At 41.9% G+C, this 22,292-nt stretch overlaps 3 long non-coding RNA genes across 6 annotated transcripts; all 3 read right to left on the bottom strand.

The window, feature by feature from the left end:
- On the bottom strand, window positions 1-757 carry LOC147839557 (uncharacterized). 2 transcript variants are annotated; one of them, XR_015519266.1, is made up of 2 exons: window positions 619-757; window positions 1-284 (listed from the first exon to the last, which is right to left on the bottom strand). It is a non-coding gene; the product is annotated as an uncharacterized LOC147839557 (long non-coding RNA). The 2 variants fall into 2 exon arrangements; XR_015519267.1 differs by having other exon boundaries at window positions 1-270.
- A 6,397-nt stretch (window positions 758-7,154) lies between these two features.
- LOC147839556 (uncharacterized) lies at window positions 7,155-7,911 on the bottom strand. Of its 2 annotated transcripts, none has more exons than XR_015519268.1 (2): window positions 7,773-7,911; window positions 7,155-7,438 (listed from the first exon to the last, which is right to left on the bottom strand). It is a non-coding gene; the product is annotated as an uncharacterized LOC147839556 (long non-coding RNA). The 2 variants fall into 2 exon arrangements; XR_015519269.1 differs by having other exon boundaries at window positions 7,155-7,424.
- A 6,399-nt stretch (window positions 7,912-14,310) lies between these two features.
- On the bottom strand, window positions 14,311-15,067 carry LOC147839555 (uncharacterized). 2 transcript variants are annotated; one of them, XR_015519270.1, is made up of 2 exons: window positions 14,929-15,067; window positions 14,311-14,594 (listed from the first exon to the last, which is right to left on the bottom strand). It is a non-coding gene; the product is annotated as an uncharacterized LOC147839555 (long non-coding RNA). The 2 variants fall into 2 exon arrangements; XR_015519271.1 differs by having other exon boundaries at window positions 14,311-14,580.
- Between the last annotated feature and the right edge of the window lie 7,225 nt (window positions 15,068-22,292).

The raw sequence follows: 22,292 nt of genomic DNA, 5'->3' as shown, positions 1-22,292 counted from the left end.
TAAAACAATTATTTATTTATTCACAAAAAATACATAAAACAGCATGATATTCAACAATGAGAAACAGGAGTGGAGGAGGGTCTGGACGAAGGAGGAAGTCGAAATGGAATCCGAAGCGGTCAGTTGAAATGTAGGACAATGCACAACCAAGGCCGGACACAGTCTGGCCTTTGGATTTTTCGTTCCCCTAACCAAGCTCGTGCCACGTCTCTGAACTTTGGGTCCGATGAGATGAAATCCCGAAATCCGACTCTCCACCACGACACAGTCCTGTAAATACACAACTAATAACATAATTTTAATGCTTAATACAGTCCCCATCACATAAAACCTAATTAAAAGTAAGCCCAGACTATATCTACACACTCATACATACATACAAGATCCTCTCAACACAGATATAAATCCCCCACAGAGAGTGGAGTGAATAATGATACAAAAAAGGAAAACTCGATACAAACTTAGAGAATATTTGATACATAATAGCTCCCCTCCTCTCTCATCACTCTAACATTAGTTACAAAGACTCAAAGGACGATTTGTAAACAAAGGGGCACACTTATCCACAACTTTACATGATTCTCAGACTAACATCCAAAACAAACACACAATACTTACCTAACATCCTATCCCAACACCTCTGGATCAACAGGGGAATTCACAGGGCTGCATACCAGTTAATTCAATCACTCCAGCTCGAAAAACAAAGCAGAGAGACGGAGTTTGCCGAGATGATGACGTCACCGGAGCCACGAACAAAACAGGAAGTAAATCGCGGAAGCACCGCGACGATGACGTCACACACCCTCGCGTTTAAAACTACTTCAAACACAGCCAATTCATTTCTAACATTTATCCAAAGCAGGATCAAAGGAATCCATACAAACACAACTTAAAAACCAGGATTATCTGACAATTAATAACATTACTAACATTATTTGAGGCTTAAGACGATTCAACACACTGATTTATCTTACAGAAATAATCCAACTCATTTAATAAGAGGATTAAAAATGAGGAATACAATTTATCTCGAATAACACAGCCTGTCATAACATTTTAGACCCAAAATGACTCAGCAAAATAACAAACACTCCATAAGGACACCAACAATTACTCCTTACACACTTATAAAAATAATAAACCCACGCAGATATGACTTAAATAGTTACTTATAAAACAACTTGAACAAACACACTTGAAGTAACATCCAAACCACATAGGAAGTCAAATAAATAAGTTTGATAATAAATACTCATAACAAATAATTTTTCTAACAAAACAAACGCTTAATTATTTCAACAGGATGATTAAATATATTAAAAGCAAAAAATACACATTAAAATACGATTAAAACACCATTTGAACAAACCAGCTCACACACTGATCATAGCCACTCCCCCACTCCCCCCTCCCCTCTCCCTCACAGCAGGACTATAAATAGGGAGGGAACACTCACCAGCTCACCATTTGTGAAGCTGCTCTCTTTGGACACTCACAGACACTGATCTTCTATACAAATCCGACGTTCTTGCACACAGCCTGAGGAAGAAATATACACTTCGAAACGTAGCTACGCATTGAACGTCGATTTTTAGGAATTCCTTATAGATTTAGAAAATAGAATTAGGAAAAAATATTTAGAAAAAAATAGAAAACTACAAAGCTTTCAAAAAACAAAAAAAGATGTACAGATACTTTAATGAATACAGAGCCAGACTAACTCCAAGAGAACGAGTTAGGATCTGGGATTATCCCACTAACACAGCACACCAATATATTTCTAGGAACAATGCAGTACAACAAAGTACTCGAAATCAAAGTCACGAGCAACGGAGTGAGAACACCAACCGCTTGCGGTGGGACGTTCACGCCGGCCCGCACCGTGTTCATGACAATGATTTCCACCCAACAGTCCGTTTCCGGACTACTAGAGATACTAGATGGATAAACGATGGGGCCCAAGACGAGCACCATCGTTTCAACAATTTCACATATCAGTACAGACAATACAACAACACCCAACCTAGACAAGACACCAGACCACGTGCACTGATCACACGTGAAGACGACGACACATGGAGATACACAAGAAGTGACACACATCACTACAAAAACGCAGAATTCCCATACAGAGAAAGACAATTTATAAATTCCCAATACAAAAGACAAGAAAATAGAGTAGAATTAGACAACGATACGTGGAGATACAGAAATAATAACACGCACTCTAAAAACACAAACTTCCCACAGAGACAAAGACAATTCAGAAACGTTCAATACGACACACAGGGGGTTCCCTACAACAGAAACGCCCAACCGCCTCGCCCGGTCTTCACGAGACGCGAAACTCCACATAACATAAACAGACAAAGAACGACTTACTATCACGATGACACTCCACGCACAGACGGTCCCCTTCAACGCAAACATTACTCCAGGGACGGTAACGGGACAGAATATACACCAAGGTGGCGTAACGAACAAAACAACAAGAGAGAACGGCCACAAAAGGGACCGCGAACAAGACCCCAGAGATATTTTACACAACCGAGCGATCCTACCCCATCTGCATATACGCCCGCAACACCGAAGCTCAAAAACACGATTAAACTGGTTTACGATCTCCTTCGCTTGGAACACCAATTAAAAAACATTGACGTACAAAAAGAAAGCGACACACCCATCACATTTAAAAGACTGCAAACACACCTGATCACCACGATTAAACCATTACTACCCAACGAAAGAGTAAACGAGAGATTGACGGGCAACGCACGCAATTGGATGTACACGACACAACTTATCCTACGAGAACATTACCAGCTCCTCATCCAACAGAAGAAGCGTGAGCTCATAGCGCACACCGACAGAGCGGATTGGCCACACGCACTCGACATAGCGACCAGATGGGCCAACAAAAACCTACAAAATAAAATACAACCCACAACATTCGAAAAAATAGAAACATTCCTTACCGAAACTAACGAACGCAACACATCGAGAGACACCGAAAACGGAGATCCACCAGCCCCAAACACAAATCAAACGCACGCACGAACACACAAACGTAAAGATGATCCGCCAGCGACAAGGGCAAAATCAGGGGCACAACACGTACATGTACAGACTTCGCCAGCCGCCCCTCCTCCCAGCAGGGGCGACTGGTCTTTCGACGAAGAATTCCCACCACTCGCACCCCCAGCAGGCATTACGCCTACAATCATACACACAACAAAACCACTACCACAAAGAACAGCACGCAGACTTAACACTGACCTCTTGGTGGACATCGAAACACCACAAAACAAACAGACCGCCGAACAAAAAGCCCCCACCGAACAGCCAAAAACAACCCACGAACAACTTAGCACACACACAACTGTCGAGAAGAACAAAACGAACGAAAAGGAAGACACAACTGGGCAGTCTAGACACACCTCAGACACGACGGCGACTACAAGACCTCCCACTACACATGTAGACAGAGCCACCTCCCCCAGTTTATACTCGGAGGACTCAACGGATGACGACTACGCCACATATACAGTCAACGCAGCACATAGAACATCCCCTACATTGGAGACCGAAAACGAACAGAGAGACAGTACACGAACCGAAGAAACCGAAAATACCACACACGACACTGAGAACACATCGACAGCGCTCGCCACACCAAGAAAGGACACACACACACTCGTGACCCCCTCCACACCAAAATCGGTGGGCAGACCTTACAAACACATCAAGACAGACAAAAAACACATAGACTGGAGCCTCAACCTAAAAAAGAGATGTGTGATAATCGGCGACTCTAACGTAGCAAGGATCCCGTCTTTTGATATAGTAGAGCTCCAGGTGGATAGCTTCCCGGGAGCCAAATTCCAACACGCCGGTTATTTGGTGGAAAAAGCAACGATCGCAATGGAACCCGAAGTACTGATGCTCTCATTCGGTATCAATAATCGTACACAAAGGTGCATCTCAACCACAGAAAAGGAAATACTCAGAACATACAAAACAGCACGCGCTCGCTTACCACACACGGAGATCATCGTACCACTCATTAACTTTAGCCAAACACTACCAGAAGAAGAAAAAGCACATCTCACGGCCATGAACAAATACATCAGGGACAATCTTCATCATGTATCAGCATTACCATCCAGGGATTTCAGGGTAGAGAACGACATGATCCACTGGACCGCCGGTACGGCCCGAGCACTTTTAGAACACTGGATGTATTTTTTAGACTTGGAAGGCCAAATATCCCAACAGGGGACTCAGACAAACGCATAGTCAATTTATCGACGGTAATACTAACCCAAGATCAAACGGAAACATTACGGAAAGGCCTTTCGTTCATTCCCTCAACTAAAAGAACCACACAAAAGATCGAATTATTACATAGCTTACAGACTTATCACAGACGAATAAAATTAGAAGTATACTTTGAGGGCAAAAAAAGACAAAAACAGAAACTACCATTCACGCACAACTCCGATTGGACTCCAGCACTATCCAGTTTACCCCCGCAAATCAACTCATTGATCAAAGCAGACTATTACGCGTACAAACATCTCGATTGGGGCCGGTCAGAAGAAGAAAATCTCACAAAGAATGAAAGAATAGCTATTAAAAACCTACACGGCAATCACCAGTTGGTAATCAAACCTGCGGACAAAGGAAACGCGGTCGTACTCATGGACAAAACGGACTATTTATGGGAGGGGCATCGACAACTTAACAAACAAGAACACTATAGCCCCTTGAACGAACCCATATACCCCCAAACGAGACTAGAAATCAAAGAAATACTTGAAGAAATGTGCGAAAAAAAGATTATCAGCGGGGACCAAAAAACTTATTTAATGGGATCGGGCACTCCCAGGCCAAGGAGATTTTATCTACTGCCCAAAATTCACAAAGACCCGAAAGACTGGAGTAGGCCACATAAGATACCACCAGGCCGTCCAATAGTATCGGACTGTGATAGCGAATCATACTATACAGCCGAATATATAGAATATTTCTTAAACCCCATCTCACAGCGACACGCCAGTTATTTACGAGACACATACGATTTCATACAAAAGACCAAAAATCTAACAATCCCCACGGACGCCCTCCTTTTTACTATCGACATAGACAGTCTCTACACAAACATCGAAACACAGGCCGGAATATCGGCTGTGCAAGATTGCTTCAAGCGTTTTCCGGACCCCAAAAGACCCGATGAGTATATAATCAAACTATTAGAAATCAATCTCACCAAAAACGACTTTGAATTTAACTCGAAATTCTATCTGCAAACAAAGGGCACCGCCATGGGCAAAAAATTCGCACCCTCTTACGCAAACATATTCATGGCAGCTTGGGAGCACTCCGCACTTACTAATTTTCCCTTAAAACCATTCGCATATTACAGATTCCTAGACGATATTTGGGGAGTATGGACATACGGCCGAGAGGAATTTCAAAGATTCACAACACACTTGAACAATCATCAAAGTTCCATCACAATCAAGTTTGAGATCAACGACCAACAAGTGAACTTCTTGGACGTAGTCACATACAAAGGACCAAAATTTGAGAAACAAAACCAATTGGACTACAAAGTTTACTTCAAACCCACAGACACACACTCGCTACTACACAAGTCTAGCTTTCACCCTAAGCACACATTTCGGGGAGTAATCAAGTCACAAATCCTTAGATTTTACAGAATATCTTCTCAAGAGACAGACTTTAAAATGGCAGTTAAAACCCTCTTTAAGGCACTTAAAAAACGGGGATACGGACGCACATACCTTCGGAAAATTTTCAAAACATTTCAACAATCTATCGCAAACCCAACAACAACAACAAACACACGCAACAAAATAATCCCCCTCGTCACATTTTACTCACAACAGAGTAAACAACTTAATAGAGCAACAAAAGAAAACTTCAACAAATTCATCGAACCCACACGTTTTATACAGAAACACAGACCAATCGCGGCCTTTAAGAGAAACAAAAACTTACTAGACACACTGGTCAGTAGCAAAACCAGCCAACAACCAAAACCGACAAGAGCGGAAGCGCACAAACACTACACGGTGAGACGGTGGGTCCAGAACAAAACAAACAAAAACATTTACGAAACACAACGCAACACATCGGCGGGGGTATGCAACTGCATCTACTTAATTTATTGTACGAAATGCCACAAACAATACGTTGGACAAACTAAGAATCAACTCTCATTACGAACATATCAACACACATACAACATACGTAACAAAATCGAAAAACGCAAATTATTAGTTAAGCATTTTGTAATGCATGGACTCTCAGCCCTCAGGGTTACCGCCTTACAGTCAAGCCCCTTTTGGTCATTACGGGAGAGGTTAAGGTTTGAAAGAATATGGATCAAGCGATTGGACACGGTGTATCCAAGGGGCCTAAATGAAAACTAAAAACAAACAGCAAAACCTAAAACACGGAGAGCTCCGGGATGAACCCTAATTTTCGATTACGACAACCCAACACCAACACTCACCCCAACCCCATAGACGGTAACCCTGACGCGACCACTAACCCTATTCCCATAAACCAAAACGCAACCCCAACACTCACCCCAACCCTACGGCCAGGAACCCTACGGTCAGTAACCCTACGGTCAGTAACCCTAACATTAAAATTAAAATTCATTTTTATGCAGCTCTGAACATTAAAATTAAAATTCATTTTTATGCAGCCCTGAACTACGTGAATCATACCTAAAAACACAGCGACTCAGGGGACTACGCGACTAACCCTAAGTTTCAAAAATTAAAATGCAACCCCAACCCCTACACTCACCCTAACCCTAAAGTCAGTAACCCTGACACTAAAACCCCTCTTAATACGACCTGAAATCACAGGAACCATACCCCAAACACGGGGGACGGCGCGACAAACCCTAACTCGAATCTTAACACAAAAGTAAATATACGAAGGGACACAAAAAAGCACACACACGCACACATAAAACAATAAAAACACAAATAAAAGACACACACCTAATTTTAAACAAATAAACAAATTAAATAAACAAAGTAATCAAAAAAGTAAAAAAAAAAAAAAAAAAAAAAAAAAAAAAAAAAAAAAAAAAAAAAAAAAACAAAAAATAAAACAATTATTTATTTATTCACAAAAAATACATAAAACAGCATGATATTCAACAATGAGAAACAGGAGTGGAGGAGGGTCTGGACGAAGGAGGAAGTCGAAATGGAATCCGAAGCGGTCAGTTGAAATGTAGGACAATGCACAACCAAGGCCGGACACAGTCTGGCCTTTGGATTTTTCGTTCCCCTAACCAAGCTCGTGCCACGTCTCTGAACTTTGGGTCCGATGAGATGAAATCCCGAAATCCGACTCTCCACCACGACACAGTCCTGTAAATACACAACTAATAACATAATTTTAATGCTTAATACAGTCCCCATCACATAAAACCTAATTAAAAGTAAGCCCAGACTATATCTACACACTCATACATACATACAAGATCCTCTCAACACAGATATAAATCCCCCACAGAGAGTGGAGTGAATAATGATACAAAAAAGGAAAACTCGATACAAACTTAGAGAATATTTGATACATAATAGCTCCCCTCCTCTCTCATCACTCTAACATTAGTTACAAAGACTCAAAGGACGATTTGTAAACAAAGGGGCACACTTATCCACAACTTTACATGATTCTCAGACTAACATCCAAAACAAACACACAATACTTACCTAACATCCTATCCCAACACCTCTGGATCAACAGGGGAATTCACAGGGCTGCATACCAGTTAATTCAATCACTCCAGCTCGAAAAACAAAGCAGAGAGACGGAGTTTGCCGAGATGATGACGTCACCGGAGCCACGAACAAAACAGGAAGTAAATCGCGGAAGCACCGCGACGATGACGTCACACACCCTCGCGTTTAAAACTACTTCAAACACAGCCAATTCATTTCTAACATTTATCCAAAGCAGGATCAAAGGAATCCATACAAACACAACTTAAAAACCAGGATTATCTGACAATTAATAACATTACTAACATTATTTGAGGCTTAAGACGATTCAACACACTGATTTATCTTACAGAAATAATCCAACTCATTTAATAAGAGGATTAAAAATGAGGAATACAATTTATCTCGAATAACACAGCCTGTCATAACATTTTAGACCCAAAATGACTCAGCAAAATAACAAACACTCCATAAGGACACCAACAATTACTCCTTACACACTTATAAAAATAATAAACCCACGCAGATATGACTTAAATAGTTACTTATAAAACAACTTGAACAAACACACTTGAAGTAACATCCAAACCACATAGGAAGTCAAATAAATAAGTTTGATAATAAATACTCATAACAAATAATTTTTCTAACAAAACAAACGCTTAATTATTTCAACAGGATGATTAAATATATTAAAAGCAAAAAATACACATTAAAATACGATTAAAACACCATTTGAACAAACCAGCTCACACACTGATCATAGCCACTCCCCCACTCCCCCCTCCCCTCTCCCTCACAGCAGGACTATAAATAGGGAGGGAACACTCACCAGCTCACCATTTGTGAAGCTGCTCTCTTTGGACACTCACAGACACTGATCTTCTATACAAATCCGACGTTCTTGCACACAGCCTGAGGAAGAAATATACACTTCGAAACGTAGCTACGCATTGAACGTCGATTTTTAGGAATTCCTTATAGATTTAGAAAATAGAATTAGGAAAAAATATTTAGAAAAAAATAGAAAACTACAAAGCTTTCAAAAAACAAAAAAAGATGTACAGATACTTTAATGAATACAGAGCCAGACTAACTCCAAGAGAACGAGTTAGGATCTGGGATTATCCCACTAACACAGCACACCAATATATTTCTAGGAACAATGCAGTACAACAAAGTACTCGAAATCAAAGTCACGAGCAACGGAGTGAGAACACCAACCGCTTGCGGTGGGACGTTCACGCCGGCCCGCACCGTGTTCATGACAATGATTTCCACCCAACAGTCCGTTTCCGGACTACTAGAGATACTAGATGGATAAACGATGGGGCCCAAGACGAGCACCATCGTTTCAACAATTTCACATATCAGTACAGACAATACAACAACACCCAACCTAGACAAGACACCAGACCACGTGCACTGATCACACGTGAAGACGACGACACATGGAGATACACAAGAAGTGACACACATCACTACAAAAACGCAGAATTCCCATACAGAGAAAGACAATTTATAAATTCCCAATACAAAAGACAAGAAAATAGAGTAGAATTAGACAACGATACGTGGAGATACAGAAATAATAACACGCACTCTAAAAACACAAACTTCCCACAGAGACAAAGACAATTCAGAAACGTTCAATACGACACACAGGGGGTTCCCTACAACAGAAACGCCCAACCGCCTCGCCCGGTCTTCACGAGACGCGAAACTCCACATAACATAAACAGACAAAGAACGACTTACTATCACGATGACACTCCACGCACAGACGGTCCCCTTCAACGCAAACATTACTCCAGGGACGGTAACGGGACAGAATATACACCAAGGTGGCGTAACGAACAAAACAACAAGAGAGAACGGCCACAAAAGGGACCGCGAACAAGACCCCAGAGATATTTTACACAACCGAGCGATCCTACCCCATCTGCATATACGCCCGCAACACCGAAGCTCAAAAACACGATTAAACTGGTTTACGATCTCCTTCGCTTGGAACACCAATTAAAAAACATTGACGTACAAAAAGAAAGCGACACACCCATCACATTTAAAAGACTGCAAACACACCTGATCACCACGATTAAACCATTACTACCCAACGAAAGAGTAAACGAGAGATTGACGGGCAACGCACGCAATTGGATGTACACGACACAACTTATCCTACGAGAACATTACCAGCTCCTCATCCAACAGAAGAAGCGTGAGCTCATAGCGCACACCGACAGAGCGGATTGGCCACACGCACTCGACATAGCGACCAGATGGGCCAACAAAAACCTACAAAATAAAATACAACCCACAACATTCGAAAAAATAGAAACATTCCTTACCGAAACTAACGAACGCAACACATCGAGAGACACCGAAAACGGAGATCCACCAGCCCCAAACACAAATCAAACGCACGCACGAACACACAAACGTAAAGATGATCCGCCAGCGACAAGGGCAAAATCAGGGGCACAACACGTACATGTACAGACTTCGCCAGCCGCCCCTCCTCCCAGCAGGGGCGACTGGTCTTTCGACGAAGAATTCCCACCACTCGCACCCCCAGCAGGCATTACGCCTACAATCATACACACAACAAAACCACTACCACAAAGAACAGCACGCAGACTTAACACTGACCTCTTGGTGGACATCGAAACACCACAAAACAAACAGACCGCCGAACAAAAAGCCCCCACCGAACAGCCAAAAACAACCCACGAACAACTTAGCACACACACAACTGTCGAGAAGAACAAAACGAACGAAAAGGAAGACACAACTGGGCAGTCTAGACACACCTCAGACACGACGGCGACTACAAGACCTCCCACTACACATGTAGACAGAGCCACCTCCCCCAGTTTATACTCGGAGGACTCAACGGATGACGACTACGCCACATATACAGTCAACGCAGCACATAGAACATCCCCTACATTGGAGACCGAAAACGAACAGAGAGACAGTACACGAACCGAAGAAACCGAAAATACCACACACGACACTGAGAACACATCGACAGCGCTCGCCACACCAAGAAAGGACACACACACACTCGTGACCCCCTCCACACCAAAATCGGTGGGCAGACCTTACAAACACATCAAGACAGACAAAAAACACATAGACTGGAGCCTCAACCTAAAAAAGAGATGTGTGATAATCGGCGACTCTAACGTAGCAAGGATCCCGTCTTTTGATATAGTAGAGCTCCAGGTGGATAGCTTCCCGGGAGCCAAATTCCAACACGCCGGTTATTTGGTGGAAAAAGCAACGATCGCAATGGAACCCGAAGTACTGATGCTCTCATTCGGTATCAATAATCGTACACAAAGGTGCATCTCAACCACAGAAAAGGAAATACTCAGAACATACAAAACAGCACGCGCTCGCTTACCACACACGGAGATCATCGTACCACTCATTAACTTTAGCCAAACACTACCAGAAGAAGAAAAAGCACATCTCACGGCCATGAACAAATACATCAGGGACAATCTTCATCATGTATCAGCATTACCATCCAGGGATTTCAGGGTAGAGAACGACATGATCCACTGGACCGCCGGTACGGCCCGAGCACTTTTAGAACACTGGATGTATTTTTTAGACTTGGAAGGCCAAATATCCCAACAGGGGACTCAGACAAACGCATAGTCAATTTATCGACGGTAATACTAACCCAAGATCAAACGGAAACATTACGGAAAGGCCTTTCGTTCATTCCCTCAACTAAAAGAACCACACAAAAGATCGAATTATTACATAGCTTACAGACTTATCACAGACGAATAAAATTAGAAGTATACTTTGAGGGCAAAAAAAGACAAAAACAGAAACTACCATTCACGCACAACTCCGATTGGACTCCAGCACTATCCAGTTTACCCCCGCAAATCAACTCATTGATCAAAGCAGACTATTACGCGTACAAACATCTCGATTGGGGCCGGTCAGAAGAAGAAAATCTCACAAAGAATGAAAGAATAGCTATTAAAAACCTACACGGCAATCACCAGTTGGTAATCAAACCTGCGGACAAAGGAAACGCGGTCGTACTCATGGACAAAACGGACTATTTATGGGAGGGGCATCGACAACTTAACAAACAAGAACACTATAGCCCCTTGAACGAACCCATATACCCCCAAACGAGACTAGAAATCAAAGAAATACTTGAAGAAATGTGCGAAAAAAAGATTATCAGCGGGGACCAAAAAACTTATTTAATGGGATCGGGCACTCCCAGGCCAAGGAGATTTTATCTACTGCCCAAAATTCACAAAGACCCGAAAGACTGGAGTAGGCCACATAAGATACCACCAGGCCGTCCAATAGTATCGGACTGTGATAGCGAATCATACTATACAGCCGAATATATAGAATATTTCTTAAACCCCATCTCACAGCGACACGCCAGTTATTTACGAGACACATACGATTTCATACAAAAGACCAAAAATCTAACAATCCCCACGGACGCCCTCCTTTTTACTATCGACATAGACAGTCTCTACACAAACATCGAAACACAGGCCGGAATATCGGCTGTGCAAGATTGCTTCAAGCGTTTTCCGGACCCCAAAAGACCCGATGAGTATATAATCAAACTATTAGAAATCAATCTCACCAAAAACGACTTTGAATTTAACTCGAAATTCTATCTGCAAACAAAGGGCACCGCCATGGGCAAAAAATTCGCACCCTCTTACGCAAACATATTCATGGCAGCTTGGGAGCACTCCGCACTTACTAATTTTCCCTTAAAACCATTCGCATATTACAGATTCCTAGACGATATTTGGGGAGTATGGACATACGGCCGAGAGGAATTTCAAAGATTCACAACACACTTGAACAATCATCAAAGTTCCATCACAATCAAGTTTGAGATCAACGACCAACAAGTGAACTTCTTGGACGTAGTCACATACAAAGGACCAAAATTTGAGAAACAAAACCAATTGGACTACAAAGTTTACTTCAAACCCACAGACACACACTCGCTACTACACAAGTCTAGCTTTCACCCTAAGCACACATTTCGGGGAGTAATCAAGTCACAAATCCTTAGATTTTACAGAATATCTTCTCAAGAGACAGACTTTAAAATGGCAGTTAAAACCCTCTTTAAGGCACTTAAAAAACGGGGATACGGACGCACATACCTTCGGAAAATTTTCAAAACATTTCAACAATCTATCGCAAACCCAACAACAACAACAAACACACGCAACAAAATAATCCCCCTCGTCACATTTTACTCACAACAGAGTAAACAACTTAATAGAGCAACAAAAGAAAACTTCAACAAATTCATCGAACCCACACGTTTTATACAGAAACACAGACCAATCGCGGCCTTTAAGAGAAACAAAAACTTACTAGACACACTGGTCAGTAGCAAAACCAGCCAACAACCAAAACCGACAAGAGCGGAAGCGCACAAACACTACACGGTGAGACGGTGGGTCCAGAACAAAACAAACAAAAACATTTACGAAACACAACGCAACACATCGGCGGGGGTATGCAACTGCATCTACTTAATTTATTGTACGAAATGCCACAAACAATACGTTGGACAAACTAAGAATCAACTCTCATTACGAACATATCAACACACATACAACATACGTAACAAAATCGAAAAACGCAAATTATTAGTTAAGCATTTTGTAATGCATGGACTCTCAGCCCTCAGGGTTACCGCCTTACAGTCAAGCCCCTTTTGGTCATTACGGGAGAGGTTAAGGTTTGAAAGAATATGGATCAAGCGATTGGACACGGTGTATCCAAGGGGCCTAAATGAAAACTAAAAACAAACAGCAAAACCTAAAACACGGAGAGCTCCGGGATGAACCCTAATTTTCGATTACGACAACCCAACACCAACACTCACCCCAACCCCATAGACGGTAACCCTGACGCGACCACTAACCCTATTCCCATAAACCAAAACGCAACCCCAACACTCACCCCAACCCTACGGCCAGGAACCCTACGGTCAGTAACCCTACGGTCAGTAACCCTAACATTAAAATTAAAATTCATTTTTATGCAGCTCTGAACATTAAAATTAAAATTCATTTTTATGCAGCCCTGAACTACGTGAATCATACCTAAAAACACAGCGACTCAGGGGACTACGCGACTAACCCTAAGTTTCAAAAATTAAAATGCAACCCCAACCCCTACACTCACCCTAACCCTAAAGTCAGTAACCCTGACACTAAAACCCCTCTTAATACGACCTGAAATCACAGGAACCATACCCCAAACACGGGGGACGGCGCGACAAACCCTAACTCGAATCTTAACACAAAAGTAAATATACGAAGGGACACAAAAAAGCACACACACGCACACATAAAACAATAAAAACACAAATAAAAGACACACACCTAATTTTAAACAAATAAACAAATTAAATAAACAAAGTAATCAAAAAAGTAAAAAAAAAAAAAAAAAAAAAAAAAAAAAAAAAAAAAAAAAAAAAAAAAAAAACAAAAAATAAAACAATTATTTATTTATTCACAAAAAATACATAAAACAGCATGATATTCAACAATGAGAAACAGGAGTGGAGGAGGGTCTGGACGAAGGAGGAAGTCGAAATGGAATCCGAAGCGGTCAGTTGAAATGTAGGACAATGCACAACCAAGGCCGGACACAGTCTGGCCTTTGGATTTTTCGTTCCCCTAACCAAGCTCGTGCCACGTCTCTGAACTTTGGGTCCGATGAGATGAAATCCCGAAATCCGACTCTCCACCACGACACAGTCCTGTAAATACACAACTAATAACATAATTTTAATGCTTAATACAGTCCCCATCACATAAAACCTAATTAAAAGTAAGCCCAGACTATATCTACACACTCATACATACATACAAGATCCTCTCAACACAGATATAAATCCCCCACAGAGAGTGGAGTGAATAATGATACAAAAAAGGAAAACTCGATACAAACTTAGAGAATATTTGATACATAATAGCTCCCCTCCTCTCTCATCACTCTAACATTAGTTACAAAGACTCAAAGGACGATTTGTAAACAAAGGGGCACACTTATCCACAACTTTACATGATTCTCAGACTAACATCCAAAACAAACACACAATACTTACCTAACATCCTATCCCAACACCTCTGGATCAACAGGGGAATTCACAGGGCTGCATACCAGTTAATTCAATCACTCCAGCTCGAAAAACAAAGCAGAGAGACGGAGTTTGCCGAGATGATGACGTCACCGGAGCCACGAACAAAACAGGAAGTAAATCGCGGAAGCACCGCGACGATGACGTCACACACCCTCGCGTTTAAAACTACTTCAAACACAGCCAATTCATTTCTAACATTTATCCAAAGCAGGATCAAAGGAATCCATACAAACACAACTTAAAAACCAGGATTATCTGACAATTAATAACATTACTAACATTATTTGAGGCTTAAGACGATTCAACACACTGATTTATCTTACAGAAATAATCCAACTCATTTAATAAGAGGATTAAAAATGAGGAATACAATTTATCTCGAATAACACAGCCTGTCATAACATTTTAGACCCAAAATGACTCAGCAAAATAACAAACACTCCATAAGGACACCAACAATTACTCCTTACACACTTATAAAAATAATAAACCCACGCAGATATGACTTAAATAGTTACTTATAAAACAACTTGAACAAACACACTTGAAGTAACATCCAAACCACATAGGAAGTCAAATAAATAAGTTTGATAATAAATACTCATAACAAATAATTTTTCTAACAAAACAAACGCTTAATTATTTCAACAGGATGATTAAATATATTAAAAGCAAAAAATACACATTAAAATACGATTAAAACACCATTTGAACAAACCAGCTCACACACTGATCATAGCCACTCCCCCACTCCCCCCTCCCCTCTCCCTCACAGCAGGACTATAAATAGGGAGGGAACACTCACCAGCTCACCATTTGTGAAGCTGCTCTCTTTGGACACTCACAGACACTGATCTTCTATACAAATCCGACGTTCTTGCACACAGCCTGAGGAAGAAATATACACTTCGAAACGTAGCTACGCATTGAACGTCGATTTTTAGGAATTCCTTATAGATTTAGAAAATAGAATTAGGAAAAAATATTTAGAAAAAAATAGAAAACTACAAAGCTTTCAAAAAACAAAAAAAGATGTACAGATACTTTAATGAATACAGAGCCAGACTAACTCCAAGAGAACGAGTTAGGATCTGGGATTATCCCACTAACACAGCACACCAATATATTTCTAGGAACAATGCAGTACAACAAAGTACTCGAAATCAAAGTCACGAGCAACGGAGTGAGAACACCAACCGCTTGCGGTGGGACGTTCACGCCGGCCCGCACCGTGTTCATGACAATGATTTCCACCCAACAGTCCGTTTCCGGACTACTAGAGATACTAGATGGATAAACGATGGGGCCCAAGACGAGCACCATCGTTTCAACAATTTCACATATCAGTACAGACAATACAACAACACCCAACCTAGACAAGACACCAGACCACGTGCACTGATCACACGTGAAGACGACGACACATGGAGATACACAAGAAGTGACACACATCACTACAAAAACGCAGAATTCCCATACAGAGAAAGACAATTTATAAATTCCCAATACAAAAGACAAGAAAATAGAGTAGAATTAGACAACGATACGTGGAGATACAGAAATAATAACACGCACTCTAAAAACACAAACTTCCCACAGAGACAAAGACAATTCAGAAACGTTCAATACGACACACAGGGGGTTCCCTACAACAGAAACGCCCAACCGCCTCGCCCGGTCTTCACGAGACGCGAAACTCCACATAACATAAACAGACAAAGAACGACTTACTATCACGATGACACTCCACGCACAGACGGTCCCCTTCAACGCAAACATTACTCCAGGGACGGTAACGGGACAGAATATACACCAAGGTGGCGTAACGAACAAAACAACAAGAGAGAACGGCCACAAAAGGGACCGCGAACAAGACCCCAGAGATATTTTACACAACCGAGCGATCCTACCCCATCTGCATATACGCCCGCAACACCGAAGCTCAAAAACACGATTAAACTGGTTTACGATCTCCTTCGCTTGGAACACCAATTAAAAAACATTGACGTACAAAAAGAAAGCGACACACCCATCACATTTAAAAGACTGCAAACACACCTGATCACCACGATTAAACCATTACTACCCAACGAAAGAGTAAACGAGAGATTGACGGGCAACGCACGCAATTGGATGTACACGACACAACTTATCCTACGAGAACATTACCAGCTCCTCATCCAACAGAAGAAGCGTGAGCTCATAGCGCACACCGACAGAGCGGATTGGCCACACGCACTCGACATAGCGACCAGATGGGCCAACAAAAACCTACAAAATAAAATACAACCCACAACATTCGAAAAAATAGAAACATTCCTTACCGAAACTAACGAACGCAACACATCGAGAGACACCGAAAACGGAGATCCACCAGCCCCAAACACAAATCAAACGCACGCACGAACACACAAACGTAAAGATGATCCGCCAGCGACAAGGGCAAAATCAGGGGCACAACACGTACATGTACAGACTTCGCCAGCCGCCCCTCCTCCCAGCAGGGGCGACTGGTCTTTCGACGAAGAATTCCCACCACTCGCACCCCCAGCAGGCATTACGCCTACAATCATACACACAACAAAACCACTACCACAAAGAACAGCACGCAGACTTAACACTGACCTCTTGGTGGACATCGAAACACCACAAAACAAACAGACCGCCGAACAAAAAGCCCCCACCGAACAGCCAAAAACAACCCACGAACAACTTAGCACACACACAACTGTCGAGAAGAACAAAACGAACGAAAAGGAAGACACAACTGGGCAGTCTAGACACACCTCAGACACGACGGCGACTACAAGACCTCCCACTACACATGTAGACAGAGCCACCTCCCCCAGTTTATACTCGGAGGACTCAACGGATGACGACTACGCCACATATACAGTCAACGCAGCACATAGAACATCCCCTACATTGGAGACCGAAAACGAACAGAGAGACAGTACACGAACCGAAGAAACCGAAAATACCACACACGACACTGAGAACACATCGACAGCGCTCGCCACACCAAGAAAGGACACACACACACTCGTGACCCCCTCCACACCAAAATCGGTGGGCAGACCTTACAAACACATCAAGACAGACAAAAAACACATAGACTGGAGCCTCAACCTAAAAAAGAGATGTGTGATAATCGGCGACTCTAACGTAGCAAGGATCCCGTCTTTTGATATAGTAGAGCTCCAGGTGGATAGCTTCCCGGGAGCCAAATTCCAACACGCCGGTTATTTGGTGGAAAAAGCAACGATCGCAATGGAACCCGAAGTACTGATGCTCTCATTCGGTATCAATAATCGTACACAAAGGTGCATCTCAACCACAGAAAAGGAAATACTCAGAACATACAAAACAGCACGCGCTCGCTTACCACACACGGAGATCATCGTACCACTCATTAACTTTAGCCAAACACTACCAGAAGAAGAAAAAGCACATCTCACGGCCATGAACAAATACATCAGGGACAATCTTCATCATGTATCAGCATTACCATCCAGGGATTTCAGGGTAGAGAACGACATGATCCACTGGACCGCCGGTACGGCCCGAGCACTTTTAGAACACTGGATGTATTTTTTAGACTTGGAAGGCCAAATATCCCAACAGGGGACTCAGACAAACGCATAGTCAATTTATCGACGGTAATACTAACCCAAGATCAAACGGAAACATTACGGAAAGGCCTTTCGTTCATTCCCTCAACTAAAAGAACCACACAAAAGATCGAATTATTACATAGCTTACAGACTTATCACAGACGAATAAAATTAGAAGTATACTTTGAGGGCAAAAAAAGACAAAAACAGAAACTACCATTCACGCACAACTCCGATTGGACTCCAGCACTATCCAGTTTACCCCCGCAAATCAACTCATTGATCAAAGCAGACTATTACGCGTACAAACATCTCGATTGGGGCCGGTCAGAAGAAGAAAATCTCACAAAGAATGAAAGAATAGCTATTAAAAACCTACACGGCAATCACCAGTTGGTAATCAAACCTGCGGACAAAGGAAACGCGGTCGTACTCATGGACAAAACGGACTATTTATGGGAGGGGCATCGACAACTTAACAAACAAGAACACTATAGCCCCTTGAACGAACCCATATACCCCCAAACGAGACTAGAAATCAAAGAAATACTTGAAGAAATGTGCGAAAAAAAGATTATCAGCGGGGACCAAAAAACTTATTTAATGGGATCGGGCACTCCCAGGCCAAGGAGATTTTATCTACTGCCCAAAATTCACAAAGACCCGAAAGACTGGAGTAGGCCACATAAGATACCACCAGGCCGTCCAATAGTATCGGACTGTGATAGCGAATCATACTATACAGCCGAATATATAGAATATTTCTTAAACCCCATCTCACAGCGACACGCCAGTTATTTACGAGACACATACGATTTCATACAAAAGACCAAAAATCTAACAATCCCCACGGACGCCCTCCTTTTTACTATCGACATAGACAGTCTCTACACAAACATCGAAACACAGGCCGGAATATCGGCTGTGCAAGATTGCTTCAAGCGTTTTCCGGACCCCAAAAGACCCGATGAGTATATAATCAAACTATTAGAAATCAATCTCACCAAAAACGACTTTGAATTTAACTCGAAATTCTATCTGCAAACAAAGGGCACCGCCATGGGCAAAAAATTCGCACCCTCTTACGCAAACATATTCATGGCAGCTTGGGAGCACTCCGCACTTACTAATTTTCCCTTAAAACCATTCGCATATTACAGATTCCTAGACGATATTTGGGGAGTATGGACATACGGCCGAGAGGAATTTCAAAGATTCACAACACACTTGAACAATCATCAAAGTTCCATCACAATCAAGTTTGAGATCAACGACCAACAAGTGAACTTCTTGGACGTAGTCACATACAAAGGACCAAAATTTGAGAAACAAAACCAATTGGACTACAAAGTTTACTTCAAACCCACAGACACACACTCGCTACTACACAAGTCTAGCTTTCACCCTAAGCACACATTTCGGGGAGTAATCAAGTCACAAATCCTTAGATTTTACAGAATATCTTCTCAAGAGACAGACTTTAAAATGGCAGTTAAAACCCTCTTTAAGGCACTTAAAAAACGGGGATACGGACGCACATACCTTCGGAAAATTTTCAAAACATTTCAACAATCTATCGCAAACCCAACAACAACAACAAACACACGCAACAAAATAATCCCCCTCGTCACATTTTACTCACAACAGAGTAAACAACTTAATAGAGCAACAAAAGAAAACTTCAACAAATTCATCGAACCCACACGTTTTATACAGAAACACAGACCAATCGCGGCCTTTAAGAGAAACAAAAACTTACTAGACACACTGGTCAGTAGCAAAACCAGCCAACAACCAAAACCGACAAGAGCGGAAGCGCACAAACACTACACGGTGAGACGGTGGGTCCAGAACAAAACAAACAAAAACATTTACGAAACACAACGCAACACATCGGCGGGGGTATGCAACTGCATCTACTTAATTTATTGTACGAAATGCCACAAACAATACGTTGGACAAACTAAGAATCAACTCTCATTACGAACATATCAACACACATACAACATACGTAACAAAATCGAAAAACGCAAATTATTAGTTAAGCATTTTGTAATGCATGGACTCTCAGCCCTCAGGGTTACCGCCTTACAGTCAAGCCCCTTTTGGTCATTACGGGAGAGGTTAAGGTTTGAAAGAATATGGATCAAGCGATTGGACACGGTGTATCCAAGGGGCCTAAATGAAAACTAAAAACAAACAGCAAAACCTAAAACACGGAGAGCTCCGGGATGAACCCTAATTTTCGATTACGACAACCCAACACCAACACTCACCCCAACCCCATAGACGGTAACCCTGACGCGACCACTAACCCTATTCCCATAAACCAAAACGCAACCCCAACACTCACCCCAACCCTACGGCCAGGAACCCTACGGTCAGTAACCCTACGGTCAGTAACCCTAACATTAAAATTAAAATTCATTTTTATGCAGCTCTGAACATTAAAATTAAAATTCATTTTTATGCAGCCCTGAACTACGTGAATCATACCTAAAAACACAGCGACTCAGGGGACTACGCGACTAACCCTAAGTTTCAAAAATTAAAATGCAACCCCAACCCCTACACTCACCCTAACCCTAAAGTCAGTAACCCTGACACTAAAACCCCTCTTAATACGACCTGAAATCACAGGAACCATACCCCAAACACGGGGGACGGCGCGACAAACCCTAACTCGAATCTTAACACAAAAGTAAATATACGAAGGGACACAAAAAAGCACACACACGCACACATAAAACAATAAAAACACAAATAAAAGACACACACCTAATTTTAAACAAATAAACAAATTAAATAAACAAAGTAATCAAAAAAGTAAAAAAAAAAAAAAAAAAAAAAAAAAAAAAAAAAAAAAAAAAAAAAAAAAAAAACAAAAAATAAAACAATTATTTATTTATTCACAAAAAATACATAAAACAGCATGATATTCAACAATGAGAAACAGGAGTGGAGGAGGGTCTGGACGAAGGAGGAAGTCGAAATGGAATCCGAAGCGGTCAGTTGAAATGTAGGACAATGCACAACCAAGGCCGGACACAGTCTGGCCTTTGGATTTTTCGTTCCCCTAACCAAGCTCGTGCCACGTCTCTGAACTTTGGGTCCGATGAGATGAAATCCCGAAATCCGACTCTCCACCACGACACAGTCCTGTAAATACACAACTAATAACATAATTTTAATGCTTAATACAGTCCCCATCACATAAAACCTAATTAAAAGTAAGCCCAGACTATATCTACACACTCATACATACATACAAGATCCTCTCAACACAGATATAAATCCCCCACAGAGAGTGGAGTTGACCACCAAAAGTTGACCACCCCTAGTTGACCATAATAGTTGACCACCCCTAGTTGACCACCCCTAGTTGACTCACCCCTAGTTGACCACCCCTAGTTGACCACCCCTAGTTGACCACACCTAGTTGACCACCCATAGTTGACCACATCCTAGTTGAACACCCCTAGTTACCACATCCTATTGAACACCCCTAGTTGACCACCCCTAGTTGACCACCCCTAGTTGACCACCCCTAGTTGACCACCCCTAGTTGACTACCCCTAGTTGACTACCCCGAGTTGACGTACCCCTAGTTGACTACCCCTAGTTGACTACCCCTAGTTGACTACCCCTAGTTGACATTAATATTTATATATTATAATAACATATTATCATATTAATAATTAACTACTAATTCAG

This window comes from Danio rerio, chromosome 20 (assembly GCF_052040795.2).
Source record: "Danio rerio strain M-AB ecotype USA chromosome 20, GRCz13ab, whole genome shotgun sequence".
NCBI classification, from domain to species: Eukaryota; Metazoa; Chordata; class Actinopteri; order Cypriniformes; family Danionidae; genus Danio; species Danio rerio.
The sequence above is the reverse complement of the archived record's forward strand: the minus strand, read 5'-3'. Positions and strand labels throughout refer to the sequence as shown.